Source organism: Protopterus annectens, chromosome 4.part1, assembly GCF_019279795.1.
Source record: "Protopterus annectens isolate FY-2018-M chromosome 4.part1, PAN1.0, whole genome shotgun sequence".
Classification (NCBI taxonomy): Eukaryota; Metazoa; Chordata; order Ceratodontiformes; family Protopteridae; genus Protopterus; species Protopterus annectens.
This window is the reverse complement of record NC_056734.1, coordinates 261,119,191-261,138,722: the sequence shown is the minus strand read 5'-3', so window position 1 is coordinate 261,138,722 and position 19,532 is coordinate 261,119,191.

Below are 19,532 nucleotides of genomic sequence, written 5' to 3'. Positions count from 1 at the left end.
GTCGTGTAAGCTTTAGGTGTCTTGTTTTGGGTTAGCCTCTAAACAGTCTTATTTGGCTGTACCTGTAACCTTTGGCGTGGAGTTATTTTTGCAAGATTATGTCCGTATCTGCATGTTGTTTTACTGGCATTTACGGTCTCTTGTAACCCTGAGATTTTTACTTGTTATTAGCTGATACTTCTAGTGGCTGTGTTTAGTTGTGGTGTAGCCTTAACATAGTATTGGTACTTCTAACCTTTGAACCACGTGTCAAGGGGGGTCTGCTAGCGGTAGCGCTCTCCGCTCCAATGCTCTTTGCATTAACTGTATGCCACTACTCGACTGCTTTCTCCACCCTGTAGGCGCTAGGCTGGTTTGTAGTGATATGGTTTGTTATGGTGGGACTGCCTCTTCTTACCTGTTTAACCTTTAGTTTTAAGTGTTTTTCGTCTCCCTCTTCTTACCTGTTTAACCTTTAGTTTTAAGTGTTTTTCGTATCTCTTTCTCTTAGAGTGTTAGATATGTCGCATGTACTTTTCGGATGTACAGTATTAGGTTATGCTGGCTATTTAGCGTTTTTGACTTTGGGAGAACGGAGGAACTGCTAGAATATTTTTTCCTGCCCAATTACTGTTTGATGGATCTAGGAAATTAGATTTGTTGCCATTTTAGCGTTTTTGACTTTGGGAGAGCGGAGAAACTGTTTAGAATACTTTTTCCCGCCCAATCACTGTTAAATGTTTTTAGGAAACTCGCGCGAGTGGTATTACTTTTTCTAACTTAGATTCTACCACTTGTCACGACTGGGTTTTTGTCTTCTGAATATATTGGACTGTTTTTACAAACTGAAGCTGATGGCTGCACTTTAGAGAAAGTAATTATAATGTTGTATTTAGCTGCCTAATTGCTTGTACCTTTACTCTTGAAGCCTAATGTTTGTAAGGTATTGAAATTCATATGTATAGTTTAACCTGCTGCACTTTAGAGAAAGTAATTAGAATTTTGTATTTAGCTGCCTAATTGCTTGTACCTTTACTCTTGAAGCCTAATGTTTGTAAGGTATTGAAATTCATTTGTATAGTTTAACCTGCTTGTTCTTGTCCCAAAGTGTAATCTGACTGCACTTTTTCCTTTTTTCCTTTTTATTTATTCTTTTTATCAGCTGGTATAAGGCATCTTTCCCACTCTCAACTCCTGGAAGTGTTCGATTTGGACTCCTAAGACTGCATTATCCACCCAACAAAACCTGTCTGAGTCTTTCTCCCTGGGTTACCTTAATACCCTGGTTAAAATCACAGAAATATATACTGTATGTCTCTGCATTATTAAGTTTTATCAAGAGCATCACTGTTGTCATTATTGGTTCTCCTCACTTCATACATGTACTAGATTACTGCCTGTCTCTGCCAGCAGCCAAACCCACCCCCCTGTCTACCATACTGCTATACCCCTTAGTCTGTCTCCTTGTATAGTACTATCTCTCCCCCCTGAAGACTTTCTAGTTTCTCTTCCTACTTTCGATGCTAACTGTCTCTTCTTGACCATTTTTTCTTCTTTGTTCTTCTTCCCTTCTGAGTCCTGCATACCTTGGTTCAATTAATCTGTCTCTGAACTCACCTTCACCAACTGTACTTCTTCTAAGCCTTCCTTGAACCTATCCTGTGACTGTCACTCTTTAACCTTCAATTATTCCTTTTACTTTTTCCTTATCCTCTGGTTACCCCAGCTAACTTCTTGTATTAAGCCTACTGCCCTTGGCTAACTACTTGCTGATTGTTTTCTCTTCCACTGCTCTCGACCTAATTGTGAGCTAACTACCCTAATTGTGAACCTCTGGCTACTCTACTCAGTTTCTTTTCTTTACTTGCTCCTTCCCACTATCTCATTTCCATCACACTCTTATTTCTGTAACCTCTCCTCATTGCTTCTTCCCCTACTTTAAACTTTATCTTTACTTCCCTACCTCTGTCTATAGAATACTGGCTTAATCTAACTCTCTATAAGCACACCTTTACTAGTCCCATATTATAGTTTTACTAATTTCATTTATTTGTTGCTCTTTTTCCTTTCTATTGGTTTGCTTTCCCTCAGCCATTATTGTAGGTCCTGTGTGACCGTTTTCCCTAATATCTTTCTGACTCCTCCCTCCTTTTACTAGTACTAACTGTCTACCAATGTGCGATGGGAGTATTTTGCCTTGCCCCCTAGTTTTCCCATTTCCGCTCTGGAACTGGTAATTAGGAGTAGTTCCCTTAGGGCCATCTTGAATCTCCCACTTTGGCGTGGCTGCTGTCTGAGTCGGTGGATTGTAAGTTTGTACGTTGTGCCACAAATTACCTATGGTTATTATTCTGTAACTGAAGATTTATCTGTCTAGCTGTTGATAATGTACTAAGCGTAGCCTTAAGCTGTACTTAGTCCCTCTGTTGTGCTGCATACTTTACCCGACTGTTTGCTTTTATACTGTATACTTGAAACTGTTTGCATCATACTTGTTTAGCTGCCTATGCTGCTGCGTCTGAACCTCTGCATCCACTAGGCTAGATTCTGCTAATTGTTCCCTTGTTTGCATGTTGTAGGGCCGGTAGAACGTACGTATTTTGCTGGCATTTTTTGCTCTTTATTATGTTATTTTATGGTTATTACTGGTTTGTCGTGTAAGCTTTAGGTGTCTTGTTTTGGGTTAGCCTCTAAACAGTCTTATTTGGCTGTACCTGTAACCTTTGGCGTGGAGTTATTTTTGCAAGATTATGTCCGTATCTGCATGTTGTTTTACTGGCATTTACGGTCTCTTGTAACCCTGAGATTTTTACTTGTTATTAGCTGATACTTCTAGTGGCTGTGTTTAGTTGTGGTGTAGCCTTAACATAGTATTGGTACTTCTAACCTTTGAACCACGTGTCAAGGGGTCTGCTAGCGGTAGCTCTCCGCTCAATGCTCTTTGCATTAACTGTATGCCACTACTGACTGCTTTCTCCACCCTGTAGGCGCTAGGCTGGTTTGTAGTGATATGGTTTGTTATGGTGGGTCTCCCTCTTCTTACCTGTTTAACCTTTAGTTTTAAGTGTTTTTCGTCTCCCTCTTCTTACCTGTTTAACCTTTAGTTTTAAGTGTTTTTCGTATCTCTTTCTCTTAGAGTGTTAGATATGTCGCATGTACTTTTCGGATGTACAGTATTAGGTTATGCTGGCTATTTAGCGTTTTTGACTTTGGGAGAACGGAGGAACTGCTAGAATATTTTTTCCTGCCCAATTACTGTTTGATGGATCTAGGAAATTAGATTTGTTGCCATTTTAGCGTTTTGACTTTGGGAGAGCGGAGAAACTGTTTAGAATACTTTTTCCCGCCCAATCACTGTTAAATGTTTTAGGAAACTCATGCGAGTGGTATTACTTTTCTAACTTAGATTCTACCACTTGTCACGACTGGGTTTTTGTCTTCTGAATATATTGGACTGTTTTTACAAACTGAAGCTGATGGCTGCACTTTAGAGAAAGTAATTATAATGTTGTATTTAGCTGCCTAATTGCTTGTACCTTTACTCTTGAAGCCTAATGTTTGTAAGGTATTGAAATTCATATGTATAGTTTAACCTGCTGCACTTTAGAGAAAGTAATTAGAATTTTGTATTTAGCTGCCTAATTGCTTGTACCTTTACTCTTGAAGCCTAATGTTTGTAAGGTATTGAAATTCATTTGTATAGTTTAACCTGCTTGTTCTTGTCCCAAAGTGTAATCTGACTGCACTTTTTCCTTTTTTTTTCCTTTTTATTTATTCTTTTTATCAGCTGATATAAGGCATCTTTCCCACTCTCAACTCCTGGAAGTGTTCGATTTGGACTCCTAAGACTGCATTATCCACCCAACAAAACCTGTCTGAGTCTTTCTCCCTGGGTTACCTTAATACCCTGGTTAAAATCACAGAAATATATACTGTATGTCTCTGCATTATTAAGTTTTATCAAGAGCATCACTGTTGTCATTATTGGTTCTCCTCACTTCATACATGTACTAGATTACTGCCTGTCTCTGCCAGCAGCCAAACCCAACCCCCTGTCTACCATACTGCTATACCCCTTAGTCTGTCTCCTTGTATAGTACTATCTCTCCCCCCTGAAGACTTTCTAGTTTCTCTTCCTACTTTCGATGCTAACTGTCTCTTCTTGACCATTTTTTCTTCTTTGTTCTTCTTCCCTTCTGAGTCCTGCATACCTTGGTTCAATTAATCTGTCTCTGAACTCACCTTCACCAACTGTACTTCTTCTAAGCCTTCCTTGAACCTATCCTGTGACTGTCACTCTTTAACCTTCAATTATTCCTTTTACTTTTTCCTTATCCTCTGGTTACCCCAGCTAACTTCTTGTATTAAGCCTACTGCCCTTGGCTAACTACTTGCTGATTGTTTTCTCTTCCACTGCTCTCGACCTAATTGTGAGCTAACTACCCTAATTGTGAACCTCTGGCTACTCTACTCAGTTTCTTTTCTTTACTTGCTCCTTCCCACTATCTCATTTCCATCACACTCTTATTTCTGTAACCTCTCCTCATTGCTTCTTCCCCTACTTTAAACTTTATCTTTACTTCCCTACCTCTGTCTATAGAATACTGGCTTAATCTAACTCTCTATAAGCACACCTTTACTAGTCCCATATTATAGTTTTACTAATTTCATTTATTTGTTGCTCTTTTTCCTTTCTATTGGTTTGCTTTCCCTCAGCCATTATTGTAGGTCCTGTGTGACCGTTTTTCCCTAATATCTTTCTGACTCCTCCCTCCTTTTACTAGTACTAACTGTCTACCAATGTGCGATGGGAGTATTTTGCCTTGCCCCCTAGTTTTCCCATTTCCGCTCTGGAACTGGTAATTAGGAGTAGTTCCCTTAGGGCGCCATCTTGAATCTCCCACTTTGCGCGTGGCTGCTGTCTGAGTCGGTGGATTGTAAGTTTGTATGTTGTGCCACAAATTACCTATGGTCATTATTCTGTAACTGAAGATTTATCTGTCTAGCTGTTGATAATGTACTAAGCGTAGCCTTAAGCTGTACTTAGTCCCTCTGTTGTGCTGCATACTTTACCCGACTGTTTGCTTTTATACTGTATACTTGAAACTGTTTGCATCATACTTGTTTAGCTGCCTATGCTGCTGCGTCTGAACCTCTGCATCCACTAGGCTAGATTCTGCTAATTGTTCCCTTGTTTGCATGTTGTAGGGCCGGTAGAACGTACGTATTTTGCTGGCATTTTTTTTGCTCTTTATTATGTTATTTTATGGTTATTACTGGTTTGTCGTGTAAGCTTTAGGTGTCTTGTTTTGGGTTAGCCTCTAAACAGTCTTATTTGGCTGTACCTGTAACCTTTGGCGTGGAGTTATTTTTGCAAGATTATGTCCGTATCTGCATGTTGTTTTACTGGCATTTACGGTCTCTTGTAACCCTGAGATTTTTACTTGTTATTAGCTGATACTTCTAGTGGCTGTGTTTAGTTGTGGTGTAGCCTTAACATAGTATTGGTACTTCTAACCTTTGAACCACGTGTCAAGGGGGGTCTGCTAGCGGTAGCGCTCTCCGCTCCAATGCTCTTTGCATTAACTGTATGCCACTACTCGACTGCTTTCTCCACCCTGTAGGCGCTAGGCTGGTTTGTAGTGATATGGTTTGTTATGGTGGGTCTCCCTCTTCTTACCTGTTTAACCTTTAGTTTTAAGTGTTTTTCGTCTCCCTCTTCTTACCTGTTTAACCTTTAGTTTTAAGTGTTTTTCGTATCTCTTTCTCTTAGAGTGTTAGATATGTCGCATGTACTTTTTGGATGTACAGTATTAGGTTATGCTGGCTATTTAGCGTTTTTGACTTTGGGAGAACGGAGGAACTGCTAGAATATTTTTTCCTGCCCAATTACTGTTTGATGGATCTAGGAAATTAGATTTGTTGCCATTTTAGCGTTTTTGACTTTGGGAGAGCGGAGAAACTGTTTAGAATACTTTTTCCCGCCCAATCACTGTTAAATGTTTTTAGGAAACTTGCGCGAGTGGTATTACTTTTTCTAACTTAGATTCTACCACTTGTCACGACTGGGTTTTTGTCTTCTGAATATATTGGACTGTTTTTACAAACTGAAGCTGATGGCTGCACTTTAGAGAAAGTAATTATAATGTTGTATTTAGCTGCCTAATTGCTTGTACCTTTACTCTTGAAGCCTAATGTTTGTAAGGTATTGAAATTCATATGTATAGTTTAACCTGCTGCACTTTAGAGAAAGTAATTAGAATTTTGTATTTAGCTGCCTAATTGCTTGTACCTTTACTCTTGAAGCCTAATGTTTGTAAGGTATTGAAATTCATTTGTATAGTTTAACCTGCTTGTTCTTGTCCCAAAGTGTAATCTGACTGCACTTTTTCCTTTTTTTTCCTTTTTATTTATTCTTTTTATCAGCTGGTATAAGGCATCTTTCCCACTCTCAACTCCTGGAAGTGTTCGATTTGGACTCCTAAGACTGCATTATCCACCCAACAAAACCTGTCTGAGTCTTTCTCCCCTGGGTTACCTTAATACCCTGGTTAAAATCACAGAAATATATACTGTATGTCTCTGCATTATTAAGTTTTATCAAGAGCATCACTGTTGTCATTATTGGTTCTCCTCACTTCATACATGTACTAGATTACTGCCTGTCTCTGCCAGCAGCCAAACCCACCCCCCTGTCTACCATACTGCTATACCCCTTAGTCTGTCTCCTTGTATAGTACTATCTCTCCCCCCTGAAGACTTTCTAGTTTCTCTTCCTACTTTCGATGCTAACTGTCTCTTCTTGACCATTTTTTCTTCTTTGTTCTTCTTCCCTTCTGAGTCCTGCATACCTTGGTTCAATTAATCTGTCTCTGAACTCACCTTCACCAACTGTACTTCTTCTAAGCCTTCCTTGAACCTATCCTGTGACTGTCACTCTTTAACCTTCAATTATTCCTTTTACTTTTTCCTTATCCTCTGGTTACCCCAGCTAACTTCTTGTATTAAGCCTACTGCCCTTGGCTAACTACTTGCTGATTGTTTTCTCTTCCACTGCTCTCGACCTAATAGTCTCTGCCCCGCTCCGCTCCCCTCCCTACCGCCAATTGCCACCGACCGCCAGGGGTGCTTAACTTATACCTCACTAGACACTGGCCCTTATCCTTCTAACCAATCTCTAACCATCTTACCACTAGACCTCTTCCCTAGGATTTATTCTATATTTCTTTCCCTCCCCACCTCCTGATCCACCCATCTCTCCCCTCCAAATCTAAAACCTATTATATTCTTATCGCCTGTAACTCTCATTTAACTTTATTTCTTACATCCTTCTCTAATTTTCCATTTTTACCTTACCACACTGTACCTTTCACTTACTATCTAGCATTTACCTCTTATTCTGACTACCTCTACCTATCTCCTACCTCAACTTCCCTTTCATACTTCCCTTAAACCCTATTGTACAAATTTGCACTGATCTACTTACTCTTACACTGAACATCTCTTATAAGTTACATTTACTTGTCAGCTTCTCACTACCATGTCTCCAAGTCTTAATGCTTTTCTCATATATACCCTTCTTTTTACTACTGTTACAGCCTTTCTTTCTATATCTTACTACGTCACCTTTGTGGAAAACATCACTTTAAATGAACAAAACCTTCATCTCCAACAAACACTTCCTTCTTCTTTCCTCATTACCCTTAGTCATAGTAACATAACCTGTTCCTCCAACTATCTAGGACCAAAATACCATAGAATAACCCATATAACATTCTACTTAAACAAAAAGATCCTTAATATCTCACTTAAGATCCTCAAATTACTATTGTATTCCCATCACCACCTCCTCCTCCATGGTGATATTCATCCTAATCCCGGTCCCTCTACCACATTTGAACATAATCTAAATAATTATCCTTTACCTTTACATTCATCACGTACTAAAGTTGCCAACTCCCTTCTAATAGCCCACCTTAATATTAGAAGTGTCAATAACAAACTTCACCACCTACATGCACTCCTAAACTTGCACTCATTTGATATTTTATGTCTAACAGAAACATGGCTTAAACCCTCTACTCAAGACCAGGAAATTACTCCTCCTGGCTACAACATACTTAGATATGACCGCACAAAGAAGAAAGGTGGCGGCATAGCCATCATCTACAAATCTAACCTCCAGGTTACCCTTTATAATGAACTTCCATTAACAGACCACAAAGCTGAAATATTAGTAACCAAACTTCAGATTAGCAACAACAAATCAATCTATCTAATCTGTATGTATCTTCCCCCTGGTAACAATATTCAGAATCTAGAAGACTTACTCAGTTCCCTTTCTAATCAACTACCCCAAGAAACCATTATACTTGGGGATTTCAACATTGATTGGACAACCTGTTCATCCCAGAAGCCCACTAACCACATTAATCTCTATGGTTTCTCACAATTAATATTAACTCCAACTAGAATCCATAAACCAAATAAGAAAGAAACAATTTTGGACTGGATCCTTATTAATAACGACCCAAGCAGCTATACCCCAGGAACCTTGCCTGATAGTATTAGTGATCATATACTTACATATGTCATTAGGAAAAAATTAAATATTCCAAATGCTCATAAAATTAGGACATCCCGCTCAAAAAAACTTTTCAACCCTGACAACTTCCTTACTGAATTGCAGGCATGTGACTGGTCACCACTGCTACATCTTGAGCTCAATGAAGCGGTTAACTATTTTAACACAAACTTTTTGCAAATCCTTGATTATCATGCTCCTTTACGCTCTACTAGGATAAAAGCTAGGACTGCCCCATGGCTAACTAAGCAAACTAAAGAAAAAATGATCCTCAGAAATAAAATATGGGCTAAATGGAGAGCTACCAAACATCCATCAGATCACCTCCTCTTCAAACAATTAAGAAATGCCACCAAGAAAGATACTCTTAGAGATAAAAAAGAATTTTATCTTCATCTTCAACAAACTAGTCAAAAAAACCCTCAAAAGTTCTGGTCAGGTGTTAATAAACTTCTGAAACCAGGGCATTCACCTACTCCTATCCCTTCAGGCTTTAACCTTAACAATTCTACCCTGATCCCAGATGCCTTTAACAAATACTTTACAGAAGCCATTCAAACTCTAGCTAGTTCATTACCCACATCTTCTGCATTCTCACCAAATATCTCTGAAGACTCTTCTAATGCCTTTCAGATTCAACCTGTCACCTCATCTATTATTTATAAGCTTCTCAACAAACTCAAACCATGTACCCCTTCTGCTGACCAACTCCCATCTGAATACTTACAAATTGCTGCAAAAGTTATTAATCACCCCATATCCATACTGATAAATAGAACAATCTCTGAAGGAGTGATCCCCACCATATGGAAAATATCGCACATTATTCCTCTACATAAAGGGGGCTCTTCTACTGAGCTCTCCAACTTTCGCCCTATTGCTTTACTCTCCCCATTAGCTAAAATTATGGAAAGATGTATACACAAACAATTTCTCAACTATCTTCTTCATAACAAACTTTTAGCTGACTGTCAACATGGTTTCAGGCCTTTCCATAGCACTACAACTGCCCTCCTTTCCTTCTCTGACTCCATAAATAATAATCGAAACAATAATCATTTCTCCTCCGCTCTATTCATAGATCTATCAAAAGCCTTTGACATGGTTAACCATAATATACTTCTTCACAAACTCAATCTCTTTTCTCTTAGCCCACAATCTCTACAGTGGTTTAGGAGCTATCTCAATAACAGGCAACAAGCAGTGCTTTGGGATAACAACCTATCATCCTTAACCCCAGTAAATATTGGTGTTCCACAAGGATCAATCTTAGGTCCCTTTCTTTTCTCATTATTTATTAATGACCTACACTTTAATGTGCCAGAAGCTACTTGTATTCAATATGCTGACGACTCTACTTTGATCTGCACTGCTAAAAATGTCTCCTCCCTTCAGTCCATCACCCAAACAGTTTTCCAAAACGTTGAAAATGGTTTATGCAACACTGCCTCCTCCTGAATCCCAAAAAACTAAGCTTCTTCTCTTTACTCCTACCAATAAATCTCCCACACCATTCTTCACTATCTCCTCAAATAATTCTACCTGTATTAACCCTGATATGACCACTCGACTGTTAGGTGTAACCATTGACAACCGACTTAACTTTGATGACCATATTAACTCTACTATTAAAGCTGTAAATAAAAAATTGGGATGCTCTACAGAATTAAACTCTTCCTTTCCCCAGTAGCGAGAAAACCATTGCTCAAACTCACCTGATCTCTACCCTCTTTTATGCCTCAGCTTTATACACTAACTTATCTAAAAATAACATTTCCAAACTCTCTACCTGCTATCACAGTATAGCAAGATTCATTACTTCTACTCCCTTAGAACTCACCACTGTCTCAACCTCAAACAACTAAACTGGCTAGAGCTAAATAACCACTTACTCTACCAACAATTACTCATCATTCATAAGACACTTTACTACCCTGATGATACTCCTAGCCTGACAAAACTAATTTCACCATATAAAAACCTAGCCACACTTCGCTCTGCCAATAAACTTCTAGTATCTGTTACTAAATCGCACAATAAAGCTGGTGACGCATTATTTTCAAATTCCATAGGTAAAAACTGGAACCAACTCCCTCAAGAATTAACTAATCAAGACTCTACTACTCTTTTCAAAAAACATATCAAAGAACATCTTAAAACTCAATGGTTATGTCCTTGCACCAACCCCGACTGAAAACACGACTCCATACACCTAATCTTCCTCTTCCTCCCTTACTGAGATCCTAACCTACACTTTTAATTGCCGTGAGTCACTTCTTAGAACTATGCCTTACTAAGAATCTTTTTGTAACGTATTCCTATATTGTTTCCATCTGATTTATTAGTCTAACTATAGTACCATGCCTTTAATTTTTTTTTCTCTTATTTTAATTCTACTTCTAATGTATTTTTAGATTCTTTTTGTAATTTTCTCCTTTTTTCAACTTGTATATTGTTGTGCATATAAATTTTTTTTTTTTTTTTTTTTTTGTCATTTAAAATTGTTGCTTACCTGTTCTGGAGCTTTTCTCCCCGGGCCTCGACTGTAAACGGATGTATGTCCAGCTTGACTAGCCCGGTCAACAAATGTAAAATAAAAAAAATAAATAAAATTAATTAGTCTATTTTTGTCGATTTCTTGGTATTTATCAGTATCACTTAGCATCTTAAGCATTAGTTCATCATAGAACAAGGTATCTAAGACCACAATGCCTCCCCCTTTATCAGCTGGTCTTATAGTTAGCAGCTCATTTCTAGATAGATTCTGCAATGCTTGGAATTCTTCAAAATTAAGATTATAAAAAATTCTTTCATGTCTCTTCCCCTTTCTTATATCTGAAAAATATTTATAAAGATCATTCTCACACTTCCTTATGAAGCAATGCACATTAGGAAGAACTTCAGGAATAAAAACACTTTTCCTCTTATAATATGTATCAGTGTCTAGATTGTTTTCTATTCCTTTATCTTTGTACATTAATTTCAAAGATAGTGTTCGTGTGAACATATGCAGATCTACTAAAAGCTCAGCTAAATTACTGCTTTGAGATGGTATGAAAGAAAGTCCTTTATTTAATAAACTGTGTTCACTAGTCATGAGGCAATGGCTAGATAAATTAAACACAAGTTCATTTATTAATGCTGTCTCCTCCGTTCTTCTATGGCTTCTTCCGAGAATTTCCTTTTTCTTCTGCCTCTGCTGCTTGACCTCATTCTGTTCTCCTGTCGGTACCGAACTGGCAAGGGTAAAAAACCTTGTGATGTCATGGCCGTAGTTAGCTTCGGTCTCGCTCCATTGGATGTGGACGTTTGTAAGGCTTCCTGGTTCGGAGGCGGAGTATTACAAACATCTGCTCCTATTGGATGGATACTCTGTTCATTGCTGAGTATGTTACTCTGAGAATCCCTTCCCAGAAATGGTGTTGTTTCATTTAAGGTGGAAATGTCTAAATTAGTATTCTCAACATTGCCATTTGGTCTAGGTATAGGCTTGGTCATATCTGCATAAGAATTGTGTTGATTTTGGGTATTAGCCCTCGGCCAAACAAAAATCTGGCCGGACACAAAGTCGTTATAGTCCCTTAAAAGTTTCTTATGCTTCAGTTGTTGCAGTCTCTCGCCAAAGGCTATTACTTGTAGAAACATGCTTTCTAGTTTTTTACGATGAATTTCCCCTTTAAATCGCTTTAGCAAATCTTTATGTAGCTCATCAGCTTTCTCCGTGAGCTCTTTCTCAATAGGAGTAAAATATTCTATGAGCAGATGGATATACTGTTTGCTAAAGTTAATATTTAGTTCTTGCCACTTTTTTAATAAAGTAGGATGTATTTCGCCATAGGTAGGCATGCATAAAATACGCATGCCTCTAGGAATGACATTAAAATGTAGGCATGCTTCAAGGTGCCGTCTCTGCCAAGTAAGTCTGTTAAGCTTATATAACACATTTTCCAACTCCCTTAGATTCACATAGAACTCTTTATGTAGCGGTACAGTACCTGTTTCATTAATGGTAGCGAGATGTAGTTCCAAGCCCAATAAAGGGTTTGCTTGTTGTTGAAGAACGTCTTTCCATTTAGTAGTGTATTCCGCTGGTATCGGATTATAGTCGAGTTCAGCTGATGAGTTCTCCATCATGTGAAGGTAACAGCAACCCAAAACGATCAAAAATATCAGCAAAGACAGGCTATTTACCATCCAAAGGATTCCAGCGGAGTAGGCACAAGAATACTAGATAAAAACCAAGGAATCCACCACGATATGAAGTAGAACTTTTATTCCACAATACAGGACCAAAAGACAAAAACGAGCGCTTTCACATACATCGAGTATGCTTCATCAGGTTACATTTTATAAGTAAAATCACTCTGCTTATATACTCAACTGAACAGTATAATTAAGCAATCAAGCAATTAAAGTAATTACTTGATGAATCAAATGATTAGATAGTGAGGCATTAATTTTTAAAGCAGACATTACATCATTTTCACTTCTGTTCCTTGGTCTAACGACATAGATTAAAGCAGCTACATAAACAATTAAATAAAATAGAACAAATAAAATGAAATAAAATAAAACACAAACATATATCCCTATGTATTAAATATATATATATTCCCTATATGTACAAATAATATATAAAAAAGTATTCACATGAAAATATTATTATATACATGAAATAAAAATTATTAATAATTTAGCTATGCTATAGAATGCGGATTTAGATGGATTAGTAGGTGGAGGGTTGGCCACACACCAGGGCTGACCGATGGAACACTGATGAGGCCTCTTTTGAGAAGCAGGTGGAGCAAACCCCCGTAACAGGAATGTAGTTTAGGTACAGATGTAGAGTTGACACACATTTGTCCACTCTTTCAGTTCTGTACCGCTGTATTACAGTGATATGCTATGCATATCTTCCATATACATTGTTAAATCTTTGATTGATGAGTATTCGGCATAGTACAATATCATATAATACATGTGTTAATAGGATGCTTTCTGAGATGTTAACATATGTGTGTGTGGTTAACATTGCATCTGTGCTTTCTATGCTGTGGTTACATGTTCATTGTTTGCATAGAAAGTAACAAATGGAAGTGTAAGGGGGATATTGAAAGCCTGGATGCTTCTATGTTATGTGTAAGTCTCACGGAGCCTACGGGTGATAGCGCTTACATGTCTATGGAGTAACCTCTGGATACCATATGTGACCTGTCGTGGACAAAATGTCTACGTTGACTGTTTCATCTACCTATGTGTGACTTGGTTTGTGTGCCATAAGGTGCCAGCGGGTCTTTGATATTGATTAGGTGTATTCCATGGTCAATTGACATTAATCCTATTAATTCACTGAAGGATGTTCTTCATTGGTGGGAACGCCATAGTTTGACCATCGTATGGCTTTCCTAGCTGACGTTGATATTGTGCCATTGCTATGTGTTCCACAGGTCACCCATTTGTTCCGCGGTATGGAAGCGTGTGATCCCCATTTCGGTGCTGGCAGATTGAGTGCTGTGTATGCCGGTATTCGCACAGCGGTCTGGCTTTGTATGGGGAGTGTCTACTGTTGTCCCTATCTGTATTTCTTGTGTTATGCCTCACTGCAGCTGTGTGGTTACACCAGGTTCGCAGATATGGGTGCCATCTTGGTCCTACGCTTGTCCATCCCTAGCGATTGTCTACTGGACACTGGTATGGAGCAGTACACATTTCACACCTGCATTTAGCATTAGCCAGTGGATGCTTTGCACTATCAGTGGGGAGTAAGGCACGTGCTACTCCCACATCCCTCCCACGGTGCGGGACAACGTATTATCTGCCAAACAACACCGAGCCCCATTTCTGCATGCCCAGGATCCCATGGCTGCAACCCTCGACGGTACCCATTACACATCCGGCATGTGTGCTGGAATGGGATGTGGACGCACCTCTATGGACTCTACAATCTAGAAATATCTGTACATATGTCCTGCATTCCGTGGACAGTTGTCGTCAACCCTGAACACGCTGGGGGTGCATATGTCTGGCTGTACCATAGTCATGGCTGTCAGTTCTTCTGGGTCTCCCGATCGTAGCTGGTTGACATTGCGTACGGATGAATCTCTGGGGTCCTACTATGAACACCATTGTGCATATGTACAGTGTAGACCTTGTTGGACTGTGTCCATCTGGCTAGTGGGTTTGACTGCTGCTGTATGTTCCCCAATCGCTGATGTCTGCTTGCTACCCATATTATGTAGTGCTACGTTAACCAGGGTATTCTAAACTGAAACCAGATGGTGTAAATCCAATGATGCAGGCTAGGAGATGCTTTAAGTAATCCTCAAATGTCCCATTAGGATATGTCCGCCACTGTATTGTCAAACTGACACAATCAAAACATGTAGATCCTATTAATTCATTGAAGGATGTTCTTTATAAGCGTGAACGCCATAGTTTCAGGATCCTATGACTTTCCTACTTGACGTTGTTGGTGTGCCATTAGTATGTGTTCCGCAGGTCGCCCATTTGTTCCACGGTATGGAAGCGAGGATCCCCATTCTCTTTCTGGCAGATTGAGTGCTGTGTACGCGGTATTCGCACGGCGGTCTGACTTTGTATGTGGAGTCTCTACTGTAGTCCCTATCTGTATTCCCTGTGTTTTGCCTTACTACAGCTGTGTGATTCCACCAGGTTTGCAGTTATGGGTGCCATCTTGGCCGTACGTTTGTCTATCCATGGGAACTGCCTAATGGACACTGGTATAGGGCTGTACACATTTCACAGCTGCATTTAGCATTCTCCGGTGGATGATTTGCATTATTAGTGCGGAGTAACGCATATGCCATACCCACATCCCTCACACGGGGCGGGACAATGGATCATCTGCCAATCAACACCGAGACCCATTTCTGCATACCCACGATCCCATGGCTGCAACCCTCGACAGTACCCATTGCACATCCTCCATGTGTGCGGGAATGGGATGTGGACGCACTTCTATGGACTGGACAATCTGGGGATTTCTGTGCATATCACCTGCATTTCATGGACAGTTGTCATCAACCTTGAACACGCTGGTGGTGCATATATGTAGCTGTGCCGTAGTCATTGCTGTCACTTCATCTGGGTCTCCCGATCACAGCAGGTTGACATTGCGTACGGATAAATTTTTGGGTCCTACAATGGACACCAATGTGCATACGTAAAGTGTAGAACTTATTGGACTGTGTCCATCCGGCCAGTGGGTTTGACTGCTGCTGTATGTTCAGCAATCACGGATGTCTGTTTGAGTACCCATATTATGTAGTACTACGTAAACCGGGTTTTCCGCCACTGAACCCAAATGGTGTAATTCCAATGATGCAGGCTAACAATTGCTTTAACTAATCCGCAGATATCCCATTGGGACATTCCCGCCTCTGTATTGTCAAATTAACACGAACAAAACATGTAGATCCTATTAATTCATTGAAGGATGTTCTTTATATGTGTACGCCATAGCTTAAACATCCTATAACCTTTCTAGTTGACGTTGTTGGTGTGCCATTAGTATGTGTTCCGCAGGTCGCCCATTTGTTCCGCGGTATGGAAGCGAGTGATCACCATTCTCTTGCTGGCAGATTGAGTGCTGTGTACGCCGGTATTCGCACGGCGGTCTGACTTTGTATGTGGAGTCTCTACTGTAGTCCCTATCTGTATTCCCTGTGTTTTGCCTTACTACAGCTGTGTGATTCCACCAGGTTTGCAGTTATGGGTGCCATCTTGGCCGTACATTTGTCCATCCTTGGGAAATGCCTACTGGACACTGGTGTAGGGCTGTACCCATTTCACAGCTGCATGTAGCATTCTCCGGTGGATGATTGTCATTATTGGTGGGGGGTAAGGCATGTTCTATACCCACATCCCTCCCATGGGGCGGGACAACGGATTATCTGCCAAACAACACCGAGCCCCATTTCTGCATACCCACGATCCCATGGCTGCAGCCCTCGACGGTACCCATTATACATTCTTCATGTGTGCGGGACTGAGATGTGGACGCACATCTATGGACACGGCCATATGGGTATTTCTGCTCATATGTTCTGCGTTTCATGGACACCTGTCATCAACCTTAAACACGCTGGTGGTGCATATGTCTAACAGTGCCATAGTCATGGCTGTTACTCCTTCAGCATCGCTTCCTCCATCACGTTTATCTTGCTTAGGGCAAAATTTTTGGGTCCTACAATGGACACCAATGTGCATATGTAAAGTGTAGAACCTGTTGGACTGTGTCCATCTGGCCAGTGGGTTTGACTGCTGCTGTATGTTCCCCAATCGCGGGTGTGTGTTTGACTACACATATTATGTAGTGCTACGACATCCAGGTCTTTCAAACCTGACACCGAATGGTGTACATCCAAAGATGCAGGTTAGCAACTGCTTTACATAATCCTCTGAAGTCACAATACGAAATATCCGCCACTGTATTGTCAAACTAACACCACCATGACATGTGGATCCTATTAATTTATTGAAGGATGTTCTTTATATGTGGGTACGCCATAGCTTGACCATCCCATAACCTTCCTAGTTGACGTTGGTGGTGTGCCATTACTATGTGTTCCTCAGATCGCCCATTTGTTCCGCAGTATGTAAGCGAGTGAACCCCATTTTCTTGCTGGCAGATTGAGTGCTGTCTACGCCGGTATTCGCATGCCGGTCTGGCTTTGTATGGGGGGTGTGTACTGTGGTCCCTATCTGTATTTTCTGTGTTATGCCTTACTGCAGCTGTGGAATTACACCGGGTCTGCAGTTATGGGTGACCATCTTGGTCGTACGTTTGTCCGTCCATGGGAAATGCCTACTGGACACTGATATAGGGCTGTACACATTTCACAGCTACATTTAGCATTCTCCGGTGGATGATTTGCATTATTAGTGGGGAGTAACGCATGTGCTATACCCACATACCTCCCACGGGGCGGTACAACGGATTATCTGCCAATCAACACCGAGCCCCATTTCTGCATACCCACGATCCCATGTCTGCAACCCTCGATGGTACCCATTGCACATCCTTCATGTGTGCGGGAATGGGATGTGGACGCACATCTATGGACTCGGCAACCTGGGGAGTCCTATTCATATGTCCTGCATTTCATGGACACTTGTCATCAACCTTGAACGCGCTGGTGGTGCACATATCTAGCTGTGCCGTAGTCATGGCTATCAGTTCTTCTGGGTCTCTAGATCGCTGCCTGTTCACATTGCATACGGATACATTTTTTGGTCCTATAATGGACACCAATGTGCATATGTAAAGTGTAGAACTTATTGGACTGTGTCCATCTGGCCAGTGGGTCTGACTGCTGCTGTATGTTCAGCAATTACGGATGTCTGTTTGAGTACCCATATTATGTAGTGCTACGTAAACCGGGTTTTCCGCCACTGAACCCAAATGTTGTAATTCCAATGATGCAGGCTAACAATTGCTTTAACTAATCCACAGATATCCCATTGGGACATTCCCGCCTCTGTATTGTCAAATTAACATGAACGAAACATGTAGATCCTATTAATTCATTGAAGGATGTTCTTTATATGTGGGTACGCCATAGCTTAACCATCCTATAACCTTCCTAGTTGACGTTGTTGGTGTGCCATTAGCATGTGTTCCGCAGGTCGCCCATTTGTTCCGCGGTATGGAAGCGAGTGATCCCCATTCACTTGCTGGCAGATTGAGTGCTGTGTACGCCGGTATTCGCACGGCGGTCTGAATTTGTATGTGGAGTCTCTACTGTAGTCCCTATCTGTATTCCCTGTGTTTTGCCTTACTACAGCTGTGTGATTCCACCAGGTTTGCAGTTATGGGTGCCATCTTGGCCGTACGTTTGTCCATCCATGGGAACTGCCTAATGGACACTGGTATAGGGCTGTACACATTTCACAGCTGCATTTAGCATTCTCCGGTGGATGATTTGCATTATTAGTGCGGAGTAACGCATATGCCATACCCACATCCCTCACATGGGGCGGGACAACGGATCATCTGCCAATCAACTCCGACACCCATTTCTGCATACCCACGATCCCATGGCTGCAACCCTCGACAGTACCCATTGCAAATCCTCCATGTGTGCGGGAATGGGATGTGGACGCACATCTATGGACTCGACAATCTGGGGATTTCTGTGCATATGTCCTGCATTTCATGGACAGTTGTCATCAACCTTGAACACGCTGGTGGTGCATATATGTAGCTGTGCCGTAGTCACGGCTGTCACTTCATCTGGGTCTCCCGATCGCAGCCGGTTGACATTGCGTACGGATAAATTTTTGGGTCCTACAATGGACACAAATGTGCATATGTAAAATGTAGAACATGTTGGACTGTGTCCATCTGGCCAGTGGTTGTGACCGCTGCTGTATGTTCCCCAATCGTGGATGTGTGTTTGACTACACATATTATGTTGTGCTATGAAACCCATGTTCTGCTACGATTAACCCAAATGGTATTAATGTAATGCTGCAGGTTGGCAACTGCTTTAAGTAATCCTCAGAAAGCCCAGTAGGACATATACGCCACTGTATTGTCAATATAACACAGCCAGAACATGTAGACCCTATTGATTCATTGAAGGATGTTCTTTATAAGCGGGAACACCAGTGTTTAAACATCCTATGACCTTCCTAGTTGACGTTGTTGGTGTGCCATTGGTATGTGTTCCACTGGTCACCCATTTGTTCCGCAGTATGGCAGCGAGTAATCCCCATGTTGTTGCTGGCAGATTGAGTGCTGTGTACGCCGGTATTTGCACGGCGGTCTGGATTTCTATGGGGAGTGTCTACTGTAGTTTCCATCTGCATTTCCTGTGTTATGCCTTACTGCAGCTGTGTAATTCCACCGGGCTTGCAGGTATGGGTGCCATCCTGGTCGTAGGCCTGTCCATCCATGGGGATTGCCTACTGGACACTGTTATGGCCTGTACACATTCCACACCTG